The sequence below is a fragment of the Canis lupus genome, chromosome 9 (assembly GCF_003254725.2).
Source record: "Canis lupus dingo isolate Sandy chromosome 9, ASM325472v2, whole genome shotgun sequence".
In the NCBI taxonomy this organism is placed as follows: Eukaryota; Metazoa; Chordata; class Mammalia; order Carnivora; family Canidae; genus Canis; species Canis lupus.
In genome coordinates, this window is record NC_064251.1 from 57,450,802 (window position 1) to 57,463,849 (window position 13,048).

Sequence of the window (13,048 nt, forward strand, 5' to 3'; positions counted from 1 at the left end):
TCGGCAGAGCGCATTAGGGGCGGGCGGGCCAGGGAGTAGGGCTGGCCAGGCTGCTCGTGCCAGGGAAGGAGGGGGCCGGCGAGGCCGCCAGAGCGGGCTGGGGCGGGAGGGGCCAGGCCAGCTGGGGCCGGAGCTAGCGTGACATCACCGGGCGGCCCGCCTCTGTCTGGGGCTGAGGGGAGGCCCGGAGCCTTTCTGGGGCCTGGGGGATCCTCTTGCACTGGTGGGTGGAGAGAAGTGCCTGCAGCCAACCAGGGTCAGGCTGTGCTCACAATTTCCTCCAGCGGCATGTAAAGGCTCCACAAAGGAGTGGGGAGTTCAAATGAGGCTGCTGCAGACGGCCTAAGGATGGACCCGGAGCCCTGAGCCCCAGCCCTGCAGAGCATGGCACAGAGGCAGACGCCAGCCCCTGCCGGGAGAGGAGGCAGGTTGTAAGCAGCCCCGGCAGGACACCTGGCCAGCCCCTGCCCGAGCCCTGGCCCCAGCCCGGCTGGGAGCACAGCAGAGCAAGCAGAGGCCAGTGAGGCAGGGCTGCTCGGCGGCCAGTCCGGCCTGCGACTCGGGGACCCCCTCCTGGAGGCCATGGACAGGCTGCCCTGCTGACGGCTGGGGTAAAGCATGTGAGGAGCTGCCCCGGGAGCCAAGCAGGAGTGAAGAGGTAAGGGGCCAGCTCTGTGGCACCAAGGGACCAGGGGGCAATAGGCAGCAGCTGGCCCCATGTCTGGGCGTTCAAAAACCCTAACCCCTCTAGCTGGGAGTGTGTGTGGCTGGACCCCAGAGGGGGTCACTCTTGCTTTCCCTTGGAGCCAAACAAGGCATCTGCTGGGGCAGATCTGTGGACACCTGGGCAGAGGGTGGTGTTCTGGGGGCATGAGACCGTGGGCTGGAGCTTCGAGGGCTTCATCTGTAAGCCCCATTCTGTCTCAGACAAAGAGCCTTTGGGGTGAAGGAGGCGGCTCCCGGGCCCGGCCCGGCAGCTGGGGTGCATGCGTGAGTGCGTGCCTATGTGTAGGTGTGTGCTTAGCAGGACAGGGGTAGCTCAAGGACAGGGGAAATCGTTTTTAGGTTTTGGGTTCCTATGCACCCTGGCTAGAGACTATGCCAAGGCAAAAGCAAAAGCAAACACTGTCCTGCCAGAGCTGGGAGCCCTTGTTCAGAAAGTTCCCTGGAGCCCAGAAGCCTCTGCTCACCCCACACCTGGAAAGGAGACGACTGAAGGGGTCCAGAGCTGGAAGGGACACATCAGCTAGAGACTTCCGTCACGGTGACTCAGGGCAAAGTGCTGCCCCGGCTTTCCCTGCACGTCCACAGATGCTTGAGCCCGCCCAGGACCAGATGATAGCCCAGGTCTCCAGCAGGCAACATGTGGCAGGGAAATAGGGGAGCACCAGGCTTCCCCGGCACCTCGGCAGGGGTACAGCATGGGCTCCACATTTCCAGTCCCTTGAAAGCACTCAGCATTAGATAACATTTCCAAACAGAAATTCTTCACTGATCCCTCCCTTCTCCTTCTGTGATAGTGTATCACGGGTCAGCTATTGCCTCTGCTGTGGGATTATGAGAGCTCCCAGAGGCCAGTTCAGTTACTTAGAAAAGGATCTCCTTTCACCAGGGCTCTGAGGAAAGCCGAGAATGCCACTTCCGAAGCTGGCTGAATGCTCCCCACATGTATTTTCCCACATTGAGGCAGAGTAAGGTAGCACTTATGAGCTAAGTTCAAATCCTAGCTCTTCTACTTAGGAGCCACAGTTCTTCGGCCTCTCTAAACGTGTTTTCTTTTCTGCAAAATGTGATAATAATACCACCCATCTTTTAGTAATGGTTAACACTTACATTGCACTTTCTCTGAGCCAGGCACTTACCAGCTTGAGGGATCCTCACAGCCACCCTACAACACAGGTACTGTTGTTTATAACCATTTTATAGGTAAGGAAACCAAGGTGCAGAGGTTCAGAGGTATGCTCAAGGCCACATTTTTAGTAAGTGCCAGCACCAAGACTTGAACCCAGCACCCTGAGCCTCACTCCACTGCTTTCTAGGAGGAGCACATGGGATCATGTCAGGGAAGGCCTTAGCACCATGCCTGCTGTGTGGCAAACCCTCAGAATATGTTAGTCACCGAGTATTAGGACCCAAACAATCAGAATCGCAGAAACCCAGAAGAGAGCAGGGACCCAGATTCCCTATGTCCTGGACATCCTAATAGGGCTGTCATAAAATCCTACCAGGCCTTGCCAGTATGGTGGCTACTACTGCTACCCACATTGGGGGTCTTCCCAGGAGGCTGGGTGGTGGGCTTTATGTCTGAAGTGAATTGCAGCACGTCCAGGTCCTTGAAGTCCACACTAAGGGAGGGTGCAGACACCGATGAGGGGACCTCAGGTACATTTGATACCAACCTTACCACCCACATGGGCACTACCCATCTGCCGGGCGGTCTCCTGCCAGAACTGTAGTAGGTGAGGAAAGTGAGCTACCTTGGTGCTGTAGGAGGTCTGCACAGCAGGAAGACCGATGCCAGGCCTGTCCTAGGACTGTAGAGGGAGAGGAGAGGGACTCCACCCCCAAGCTCCATCTCCATCACCACCGCTGACCATATGGTGGCCAAGGCCGGTAGATTTTACACCAGCCAACACTGGTGCATCTTAGCTCAAGACAGTGGCTTCTCTCCTGTGGCCCTAGAGGTCACAGTGGATTCCCTGAACTCTGGAGAGCATTTTGAAAAGCTGGTGTTACATTTGTGCGTCTCTACCACAGGCCTCTGGGGCCACAGACGCTGCAGGTTTCCAGCTCCAGGCTAGAACCATGCTGGAACCTGGCAGTTCACTGTGCTCTCAGGGCAGCTCCAGCTGAGCAGAGGCTCTAACTTCACAGGCCCAGCTAACAAAAATTAGATCAATTATTACTCAATAATTAAGGCAGTCATGGTGGAACAGACAAAATGTGTGAAACACATGGTCCAGGAGAGGACTACAATGGTCCTGCTGTAAGCTCATGGGCAGAGCAATGAAGACACTTTTCCATCTACCCATCCATCCCACAAGGATTTATTAAGTACAGGCTGCACTAAGTAAAGCATGTGCATTATCGCATTTCATCCTCAACAGAACCCTAGGAGATAGGTTCTAGTTTTAGCATCCCATTTTTCAGATGAGATAACTAAGGCTCAGAGAGGCTAAGCAACTTGCCCAAGGTCACGTAGTTGGTGATTATGTGGGCCTTGAACACATATGTAGGCTGTCAGCCTAGCTCCAAAGTCTATGCCTTTCCCACCCCACTCCACTGCCCTGTTCAAGGTATCCTGACTTCTCTTTTCTTGACCCTGTCACTGTGTCCCCCAGCAGCCAAGGCTGTTCTGGTTGCTGTCCTACAGAATGCTTATGCCACACTGTCTGAAAACCACATGCTTACCTGATTTCAATGTATCACTTGCTTGTCAAAGAAGCCTACCTCTGAGACAGAACAGGCATTATCAACCCCCCTCTTATAGATGAGTCTCAGCAGAGCTCCAAAGCACCATGGGACTCTGGCACCAGCTCAGTGGGGTGGAGCCTCAGGCAAACATTCATCTGTGTGTCTGAGATACCATTCATATGTTTCCTACATCTCTACTTCGAGACTCTATGGGCTGCAGAATCAGAGTGCAGGTCCTCATAGTCTGCACTGGGCCACACTCGAGCAATCCTGAGAAGAATCAGAGAGACAGCAACTGGTAGCTACCTTAGAACAAACAACAGGAGCTCGCCCAGGGCAGGTACATCCAGCTTCTGGTCTCTCTGAATCATTTCACTCAAAATGGTCTCAACTGACAGTAGTCAGATGCAGTGGGGCTCTACTGGTAGGGCCCACGGCCTAGTGGAAGGAGGCAGAAGGTGAATCTACCACACAAATGCACAACAGTGAGAGACCTGCAAAGAGGGGGCATGTGGCACTAGATGGGTGGTGCCATCCCATTTTACAGAGGAGAAAACTGAGGCTCAGAGGTTGCGCACCTCTGCCAATGTCCCTCTACTAGTGGGCCGAAAAGCAAAGATTCAAATCCAAGACATACTGGGAAGTTGCAAGAATGAATCAATTCACTGAATAGCATTCTTTTCTATGAATTTATATAAAACACCCCAAATAGAAGGGTTATTCAGTCACTGGCAACTGGGAGTTTGTGGTGATAGATACAACATATCAGACCTCACGGTGAGGGTAGTTTTAATAGCAAAACCGTATTCCCTCATATTGACTGTAAACGATATGACTGATTTAATAAGCCAGTGGGGGGGGGCAGTTAAAATTTAAAATGTTACAATGTCTTATTACAAGTGTACATCAATTGTGAGACACATTCTGATCACAGAAATGTTCCCATGTTGCATTGGGCGGGGGGGCGGGGGGAGCGGTAGGAACCCAGGCCTCTCACAATTGAACTATTGTGTTAGGTCTTTTCTCGGGTGAAACCAACCAGCCCGTGTTGGGGCCAGCAGCCCCAGAGCCTCAGCCTCCTCCTGCTACCTAGTCCTCTAGGAAGGCAGGCACAAGACCACCTAAGAAAAGTCCAGAAAGGGGGCGCCTGGGTGGCTCAGTGGGTTGGGCGTCTGACTCTTGGTTTTGGCTCAGGTCATGATCTCAAGGTCATGAGATTGAGCCTCCAATCAGGCTCTGTGCTGGGCGTGGAAACTGCTTGGAGTTCTTTCTCTCTCCCTCTGCCCCGCTTACACTTTCTCTCTCTAAAGGGCAGGGTGGGGGCAGGGAGCCCAGAAGGATGTCTGTCCTTATCACTAAGAGGTGCCTGAGGAACAGCTCCGTTCCAGGAGTGACTGAAGTTCTGCCTGAAGTGGCCCCAGTTCAACCTGCATGAGCAAAAGGAGGTATTTCTTAGTCACCGTTGGCCTCTAATACTCAGGGCCAGGCAAAGAAGGGATTTGTGGAGTGAATGAAGGAAGGAAGGAATAAATGAATGAAGCAAGCAAGCCTCAGATCCAGACCAACAAGCCTCTTTGTCCCATGGTACCATACAACTCTCCCCTGGGTTGTCCAGCCAACAACGCCCCTTTGGGGCACCTCTACTCCCACTTATGCCCCCTGCAATCCTCACCCCAGCTGGCTCGGCTGCCCCTGCAGCTCCGAGCTGCCCTGCAGGGTACTGATCAGCATCCTACCTGTTCTCTGTCCTGCCTATTGCCATGGGCCCCTCGAGAGCAGGGAACTACTTGTTTCTGCTATATCTCCAGTTCTAGCGCAGGGGCCAGAACAGGGGAAGTGCTTGGGAGATACATTCAATGAATGAAATCCTTGAAGTCCTATTTAGGAATCTAAGTGCTGTCCTGGCTATTGGGTATTCAGAAGGGAAATGACACTGTCCCCGCTTTTAAGAAGCTCGCAGTCTAGGGGCACACAGCCAAATGAACTGTGTCTGACATGCTGTGATGGACACAGGAAGCAGCCACAACTGCTCCTGGGGGCTGGAGGAGGGAATGTGGCTTCAAAGGGAAGTGGACCTGGGAGGTCAACTGAGAGGGAGACAGGTGTGCATCAGGCAGGCCGCGGGGGAAAGCGCAGAGGTAGGGAGCATGAGTGTGAGCGTGAGCACAGAGGCCCTATTTTAAAGCAGGATACCGACACGACCAGCTGCGAACTTTAGAAAGACGGGCCTGGAGCAGCCTGCCCCGTGGAGTGCAGGGGAGCGAGCACCTGGAGTAGAGGGGTTGGTTAGGGCTATGTAGGTAAGAGACCTGGCTCTGGGGCAGACAAACACAATTCCAGACCTGGCCGCTGGGGCTTGGTAGCTCTGGGGCTCTGGGCAAGTGGCTTCATCCCTGACCTCTGTCTCCTCTTCTGTGAGATAAGAATAATCACAGGCCCTACCTCACAGAGTTACTGGGATCTGAGAGATAGGCACAAAATGTGCTTGTCCCAGTGCTCAAAGGAGGAGGCCAAGCCAACAGGCTGAGGTGGCCTTGGGTGCCAACCATTCGGCCTGGCCTAGAAGAGTAGCTCCAGGCTGGGTCCAGAGTCCCCAGGAAGCCACTGTGGGGCAGCAGTCCCTGGTTTCTTCTCCCTCTCATCTGAGGTTCCTCCAGACCCAGGGCTCCAGAGCACACAAGGCACTGCCGCAAACGCAGCAGCCAACTCAGAAGCTGGGCTCTGACATGGCTTCTGCAGACTCTCCCCGCCTCTGCTCTGTTGGCTGGGGCTCCTGGCACAGAGGGTTCAGTGCGCAGGCTTTGGGGGAATCACAAAATGGTTCCCAAATAATGCACTGTGAAAAAGTAACAGCAGCATCCCTGTCCCCCTGGCAAAGGCAACCAGCCCCCCACTGCCTAACCACATCCCATCTTGCCCTATGATCTCACAGTATGACCACAGCCGGCTTCCTCTGTGAACTCAGCCCTTCCCTGGAGCCCGCAGCTCCCCAGGGGCAGGAGCATGAGAGCCAAGGGCATCAGGCAGATTCAACCCCCACTGCTGTTCTTCCAGGCAAATCTGTTTTATCTGACACTACCTGCCTGTCTGGTTTATGCCTGTATTCCCATCACCCATGACAAGGGTGGACTCAGGCTGTCACAGTTTACAAAGACCAGCTGGCAGGGAAGGTTAGGAGATGGAAGGCTGGATGGATGAACAAATGGCTCATTTGAAGGTCTTATGAGGGCTGAGCTGGCAGGGTCCGGGAACTGGCTCCAGACTCCTTGGGTGCCCACATGGCCTTCTGGTGGGGAATGAATCACAGGATCCTAGGCTGGGAGGGGATGGCAGTTGGAGATGTGGCTGTTCCCTCCCTGGCCCCCAGGCTAGCAATGAATCACCTAGGACAAATGAGGCACAGTTTCTTCAGGTTTTCTAAGGTGAGGACGCCACTGTTCATCCGCGATGCCCATTTTGGGGTCTTGCCACTTGGATAATCAAGAAGCTGTTTCTAACATCTAACAAAACTCCCCCTTGTACTAACCTGAAAGCCATTTCTACTTATTCAGTCAACAGTGACTAAGAAGCAATCTGCATCCTGGCCATGAAGCAAACAGACAGGCACCTTTTGTTCATCCTGGTTGGAGAATCAATCTTGATGGAAGTGAGGGCTTGGACATTGCCGCTGACAGCTGAATCCCAGTCCTGGTATTTATTCCAAGGAGCCTTAGACAAGTAACCTGACCTTTCTGGACCTGGGTTTACTCTCCTGCAAAATGCAGGTGATAATACTTTTCTCCTGGGTATAAAGGTACCTTATAATTTGGTGCCCAATCAAGACATTTTTGAAAATAAGAGGGGGTGCTATTAATAATTACATAACAGGCCTCAATGGGAGCTAACCTTATGCACAGAGCAGTACATGCCAATGAGAAAGGGCACACCAGGCACATGGTGAGTTTACTAGAAACAGACGAGGGCTATTGTTATCTATACTTTTGGGTATATGGTCAGCTGGGCCCTCTGGGGCCCTTTTTTCTAGAATTTTCCTTTATCTGGGTCTCTCCCACATCCTGGATTACCAATTGGTTTAGGTACCCACTGGTACACCATGCATCTCAACCAGCTTTAGTAGGAAAAGCTGTCAACTTCGAAGTTTTGATTTTTTCTTCTCGGTCCTGATGTTGCCTGATGTTGATTGTTAATCAGGTCTATTGGACTGCCTCAAGCACACTCAAATTCCTAGCTACCCCAAAGGCAGATGCCAGGGGCCAGCCAGGCACACTCAGGGCCAAGTGGTGGTTCCAGATTCCTGCACCGCCAGTGGCAAGGGGTCATTTCTCAGGCCTCCTGCAGGGCCCCTGGTCTAGACTCATCCCCGGCTTTCTGTGATCACGGAATTGTAGGGTAGGGCTGGTGACAGATGCAGGGGTGGGTTCTGTGAGCCTCTCACATGGGACTATAGCCTAGATGGGTGACAAGGCACCACCATGAGAGCTGGTTTGAATCCAGAAATTGTCCTGGGGACTCCCCTTGCCTGTGGGGGTCAGAGAGCAATTTCTTTTGAGTGTCCTGTCACTCTAGCACTTTTCTTTCTATATATTCAGCATGGTATATTTTGGGGCTCCGCTATTGAGTAATTCAGTGACTATGGGTAAAATGACTCGCGGTCTTAGAATATGAATAGTTCCCTCACCTGCAAATAAGGATAATGGTCAGCCCTGCTGTTAGTCTTAAAAGCATCTTTGTGGGAATCAGAAAATGGCTATAATAATAAATACCCCAAACTACAAAGACCATTGAATGTGAGTTGTGCTCCTTAGAGTGGCAGAGTGCACAACTTGGGCCACCACCCATGGCAGCCTGAAATAACAGGGCTTCCCTCCTGAGGTTGTTGGGAGGATTAAGAAAGATCATGTATATAAAGTGCTTGAGTCATGTGACAACAGAGTGTGGTTATCATCTTCAGTGTTTGAACTTTTCTCATTCCTAACCCTCGGGGCCACCAGTTTCTGCTGCAGGGCAGGACACAGAGCTCCCTCCTATAAAAACAACTCTTCCTACAAAGTGGCCTCATGCCTGGGCTGCAGTGCCATGGTGCTGAGTGGGAGGTGGACACACGGTGTGTGGCCCCACTGCACTGGGCCAAGCAGGGACACTCCGGCTGCCCACCAGAGGCTGGGTGGGACCCAAGCCCAGGGGAGGCTGCCTCCCAGTGTGCAGGGGCTGTCACGTGGCTTGGTCACACCAGCTCCACTTGTGGGGAGGGAAACCCGTACATAATGGAAACTCCTCACAATACAATGTGGAAAAGCAATTTTAAGAATCGTTTTTATTTTCCTTTCGAAGCCAAGGAAAACAGTTGCAGTTGCTTTTCTTTGTTGGTCAGAGGAAGAAAGTGAGGCGCACCACTCTGATTGCAGTGGAGTTCTCCAGGCCTAAGATGACTGGAATGCTGGGGAGGGTTATTTCTCTTGGGGTGCAATTAGTTGAATAAATATCAAGAGAGTAAAAGGAAACAAACTCATTACTGCCCATTAAGAACTGCCAAAGTAGCATAAAACTGAAGACGGGGGTTAGATTCTTTAAGGAAAACAACTCCAAAGCCGAGGGCAAGGCATAGTACAGCCCTTGGTGTCAGGCTGACCTGAGCTCTCGGCTGGGTCAGCTCCAGCTCTTATCTGCATGGACTCCTGGGGAAGTCACTTAGCCTACCTGGGAGTCAGTGTTCTCATTTATAAAATAGAAGTGGGGGACAGCCACCTGGTTAGACTACCTGTGACGGTGTGTGTCAGGCACCCAGCACGGTGCCCTGCTCCTTCCCTTCCTTCTAGAACCCACTTGGCCCCAGATGACACCTGCCAAGCCCAGACCCCATGGAAAACTAACAGGAAGACCCAGAATCGTGAGCCCCAGAACTGGTGTCACTGGTAGGAGTGCCATCCAGAGCAAGATACCTGACACCCCCTCTCAAAACGGCAATAACTAACTAGCTCTGAACGTTGGGATGATTAACTGATAATGTGTATGCAAAGGGCCTTGTGAACCTGAAAACTGTGTGTTAATTAATCAAGTTTGGTGCTCTTTTTAATCAAACAATTGCTGAGAAATGCTCTTTCAAGACAGCACAGCCTATGCACTGCATTTGCCCAGCTGTTCCCTTCCCACTCTTGCCCAGCACCGTGTAAGATCCAGGGACAGCGAGACAGCCAGGACCCACCCAGTCTGACAGAGGACGGCTTTAGAGCTGGGTGGTAAGGCCAGACAGACTTCCTGCCCAGGGCCCAGCTCTGTGAGAGGCCCAAGGTCCTCCTCTGAGAAATGGGAGGAGCATTAATTATGGTATCACCCCCACCCTCCACTCCCATGTCAGGGGGCATGGTCAGTGTTCCTCACTGAGTCTGGCAACATTGTCTGCCAGCATGCTGCCATCACGTTATTATTATCATCTCTAGTTTGGGAAGCATTTCTATGTCCTTTAAGTAGTGTGCAAGGCAGGTTAGATCGCCCCGTTAGATCACATTTCACCGAAGAGGCTTGGCCTTCAGGATCGCAAGTCCAAGGGCACAGGCTCTGATGGGGAAGCTCTGGGAGCCCAGGTTTGGGAAGGGACAAGGCTCAATGATAAACAGGGTCACCCTGCCAGGTCTTGAGGCCTGGGAAGGCTTGGAAATCAACCATTTCCTGGAGCCAGGTTGCTTCCCTGGGCCCCTGGTAGTTTCTCTGTCAAGGCAGAGGCCCGCACGAGCACCACCAGCATGGGCACCAGCTGCCTCAGGTGAGCGGCCTGTGGGAAGGCACCTGCCTGCCCACCCTAGCCTGTGGCACTGCTCCTCCCCATTGTTTTGGGCCAGGCGTGGCCACGGGCTGGTGCAAGAGCAGCCAGAGCGCTCTGGAAACCAGGCAAACACTCACAAACTCAGCCCCGTTTCCACTCACGTCACCACAGCCCTACCTCCTAGCCCAACCCAGACCAAAGACCGCTGAACACCTTTCTCTGCCTGGCCTCGATCAAAGTGTGGGCTGGCCACACTTCCTCATTCAAGCAGAAAACAGTTCTGAGTGGCTCTGGGGAGCCCAGGGCCTGTTTTGTAACAGCCCACGAACTGGTACAAGGTGGGGCCTGGACCGAGGCTGCTCCCCAGAGAAGCCACAAAGGAGCCTGGGGAGGACAAGACTTCCAGCTTCCATGTCATGCTAATCCTTTTTTTTTTTTTTTTTTTTTTGTACTAAAGACCAGATTAAGTACATTTCTACATTTCTATGTCAGTAAGAGTTTGAAGGCTTGAATACATGAGATCAGATCAGGGACACTTTCCTGACTTCTCCAATTATCCCTGGTTCTGCCACCTTCCAGCTGTGTGATCTTAGGCAACTCACTCAGCCACTCTGAGTCTTAGTTTCCTCATCTGTAAAATGGAAATGACAGCAGAATCTTAACAGTATCTACCTTGAGAGAAGACAAAGTAGAAAATGCTTGCAAATGGCTTGTGAGGAGCAGGTTGGATGTTATTGATAAATATAAGAGATGACATCCAGAGCACCTGGGTGGCTTAGTTGGGTGTCTGCCTTCAGTTCAGGTCATGGTCCTGGCATCAAGGCCTGTGTTGGGCTCCTTCCTCAGTGGAGAATCTGCTTCTCTCTCCCCTATTCATGTTCTGTCTCTCTCTCTCAAAATGAAAGAAAGAAAGGAAAGAAAAAAAAAGAAGAAAGAAAGAAAGAAAGAAAGAAAGAAAGAAAGAAAGAAAGAAGGAAGGAAGGAAGGAAGGAAGGAAGGAAGGAAGGAAGGAAGGAAGGAAGGAAGGAAGGAAGAAAGAAAGAAAGAAAGAAAGAAAGAAAGAAAGAAAGAAAGAAAGAAAGAAGAAAGAAAAGGCCTCCTCCTGTGTAGCTGGCACCCCCTCATGCCATCACCTGCATGAGCTCCCCTGGCCCTGCCTCTCCATAGCCCTCCCCACTGTGTGGAAGCTGTTGTCAGGTGTGCCCTTTTATTCAGCCCAGAGATATTTACTGAGTGCCACATGCCACATGCTTGGCATTGAGAATGGAGCAGTCAGCCCCCTGCCCTCCTTGCGGTTCCAGTCACTGGGGTGGGGTCAGGAAACATTTTACATCTGTTAACAATGAGGACTCTGGAGAGGAGGGTGGGGAGGTTACAGTTTTAAGTGACTGGGTAGGCCCCACTGGGAAGGTAATATCTCAGCAAAGACCTTAAGAGGTGAAGGAGTGAGCGATGAGGAAAGGGGGTAAGAGTGTTCCAGTCAGGGAACAGCATACAAAGGTCCTGAGTCACAATCGTGCTTGGCGAGCATACGGACCCCCCAGGAGGCTGTGGTGGCTGCAGCGGCATATGGATGGGGTGGCAGGAGGGGATGAGAGGAGTCAGAGAAGAGGTCAGGGAGGGAGCGAGCCAGGTCTGCAAGAGCCAGAGACACCTTCTAAGCTTTTTCTCTGAGTTGAGGAGCTCCCTAGGGATTCTGAGTAGAAGATGGAACTTTTTAAAAAGGATCAGGGATTCCCGGGTGGCTCAGCAGTTTAGCACCTGCCTTCAGCCCAGGGTGTGATCCTGGAGTCCTAGGATCAAGTTCCGCGTTGGGCTCCCATGCAGGAGCCTGCTTCTCCCTCTGCCTCCCTATCTCTCATGAATAAATAAAAATAAATAAAAATCTTAAAAAAAAAGAAAAAGAAAAAGGATCACTCTGGCTACTGGGCTAAGGACAAAGGGCAGGAGCAGGTCCAGCAGCAGACAGTTAGGTCCAGGTGAGAGGTGGAGGGGGTGTTGTACCAGGGTGTAGGAGAGCTGACGAGCAGAAGCAGGACTCTGAGAATATGTCCAGGAAATTGCTATTATGATTTGGTGGTGAATTAGATGCGGGGCATGAAAAAGTGGAGTCAAGGTCATTGACTTCAAGGTTGTTGCCCTGAACAACTGGAAGAGCAGAGCTTCCACTTACTAACACAGGAAAATCTGGGGTAAACATGTTTAGATAGAGGTGTGACGACATCAGTTCACTTCCAGATACGTTGAGTTTGAGATGCCTAGGAGATAGTAGGGTGGAAATGTCAAAGGGGCAGTTAGATGTATGGGTCTGAAGTCAAAGGGGAAGGTCTGGGCTGGAGAAATAAATGTGGGAGTTAGCAGCACCTGCAGGCCACAAGACCACATGAGATCACCGAGGTAAACAAGAGGTCTGAGGATGGAGCTCTGGGTCCCCCAGGACAGGAACAGAAGGATGAACCAGCAAAGGAGAGAGAAAGGGCAGCCAGTGAGAAAGGAAATGGTGATCTTCAGGAAAGGAAGTCTAAGAAGGGAGTGACCAACCACATTCCCCAGTGTGGAGAGGCAAGTACTGATGAGGACTAAGAACAGGCCATTTGGTCTGGCAAGTGAGGCCACCAGTGATCCTGTCCAGAGCACTCGGAGGGAAGGGGGGATCTAGGCCTGATGGGAGTGGGCTCAAGAGAACAGGAAGCAAGGGCCTTTCTGGAAACCAAGTACAGGCAGCCCTTCGGAGGGTTTTGCTAAAAAGGGGAGCAGAGGAATGGAACGGTAGCTGGAGAGGAGATGTGAGATCAAGAGAGGATTGATTTTCTTTAAGATGAGAGAAATAACAGCATGATTATAGGAAAAATGTGATCATGCAGGAGATATGGG

The 13,048-nt window shown here is 52.0% G+C and overlaps 2 protein-coding genes across 14 annotated transcripts in view; one reads left to right on the forward strand and one right to left on the reverse strand.

Moving 5' to 3' along the window:
• Window positions 1-13,048, reverse strand: part of RALGPS1 (Ral GEF with PH domain and SH3 binding motif 1) — a 295,268-nt gene that overhangs the window by 104,483 nt on the left and 177,737 nt on the right. The window lies entirely within an intron of this gene.
• The window catches only part of ANGPTL2 (angiopoietin like 2), a 35,990-nt gene continuing 23,066 nt past the window's right edge, over window positions 125-13,048 (forward strand). Inside the window, exons 1-2 of one of the 3 annotated variants that reach the window (XM_025475193.3) lie at window positions 6,359-6,836; window positions 6,966-7,178. The gene's annotated coding sequence lies outside the window, so the exon portion shown is untranslated. Of the gene's footprint in view, window positions 659-6,358; window positions 6,837-6,965; window positions 7,179-13,048 lie in introns of those variants that run through there. The other 2 variants (XM_025475194.3, XM_025475192.3) reach the window with 2 other exon arrangements.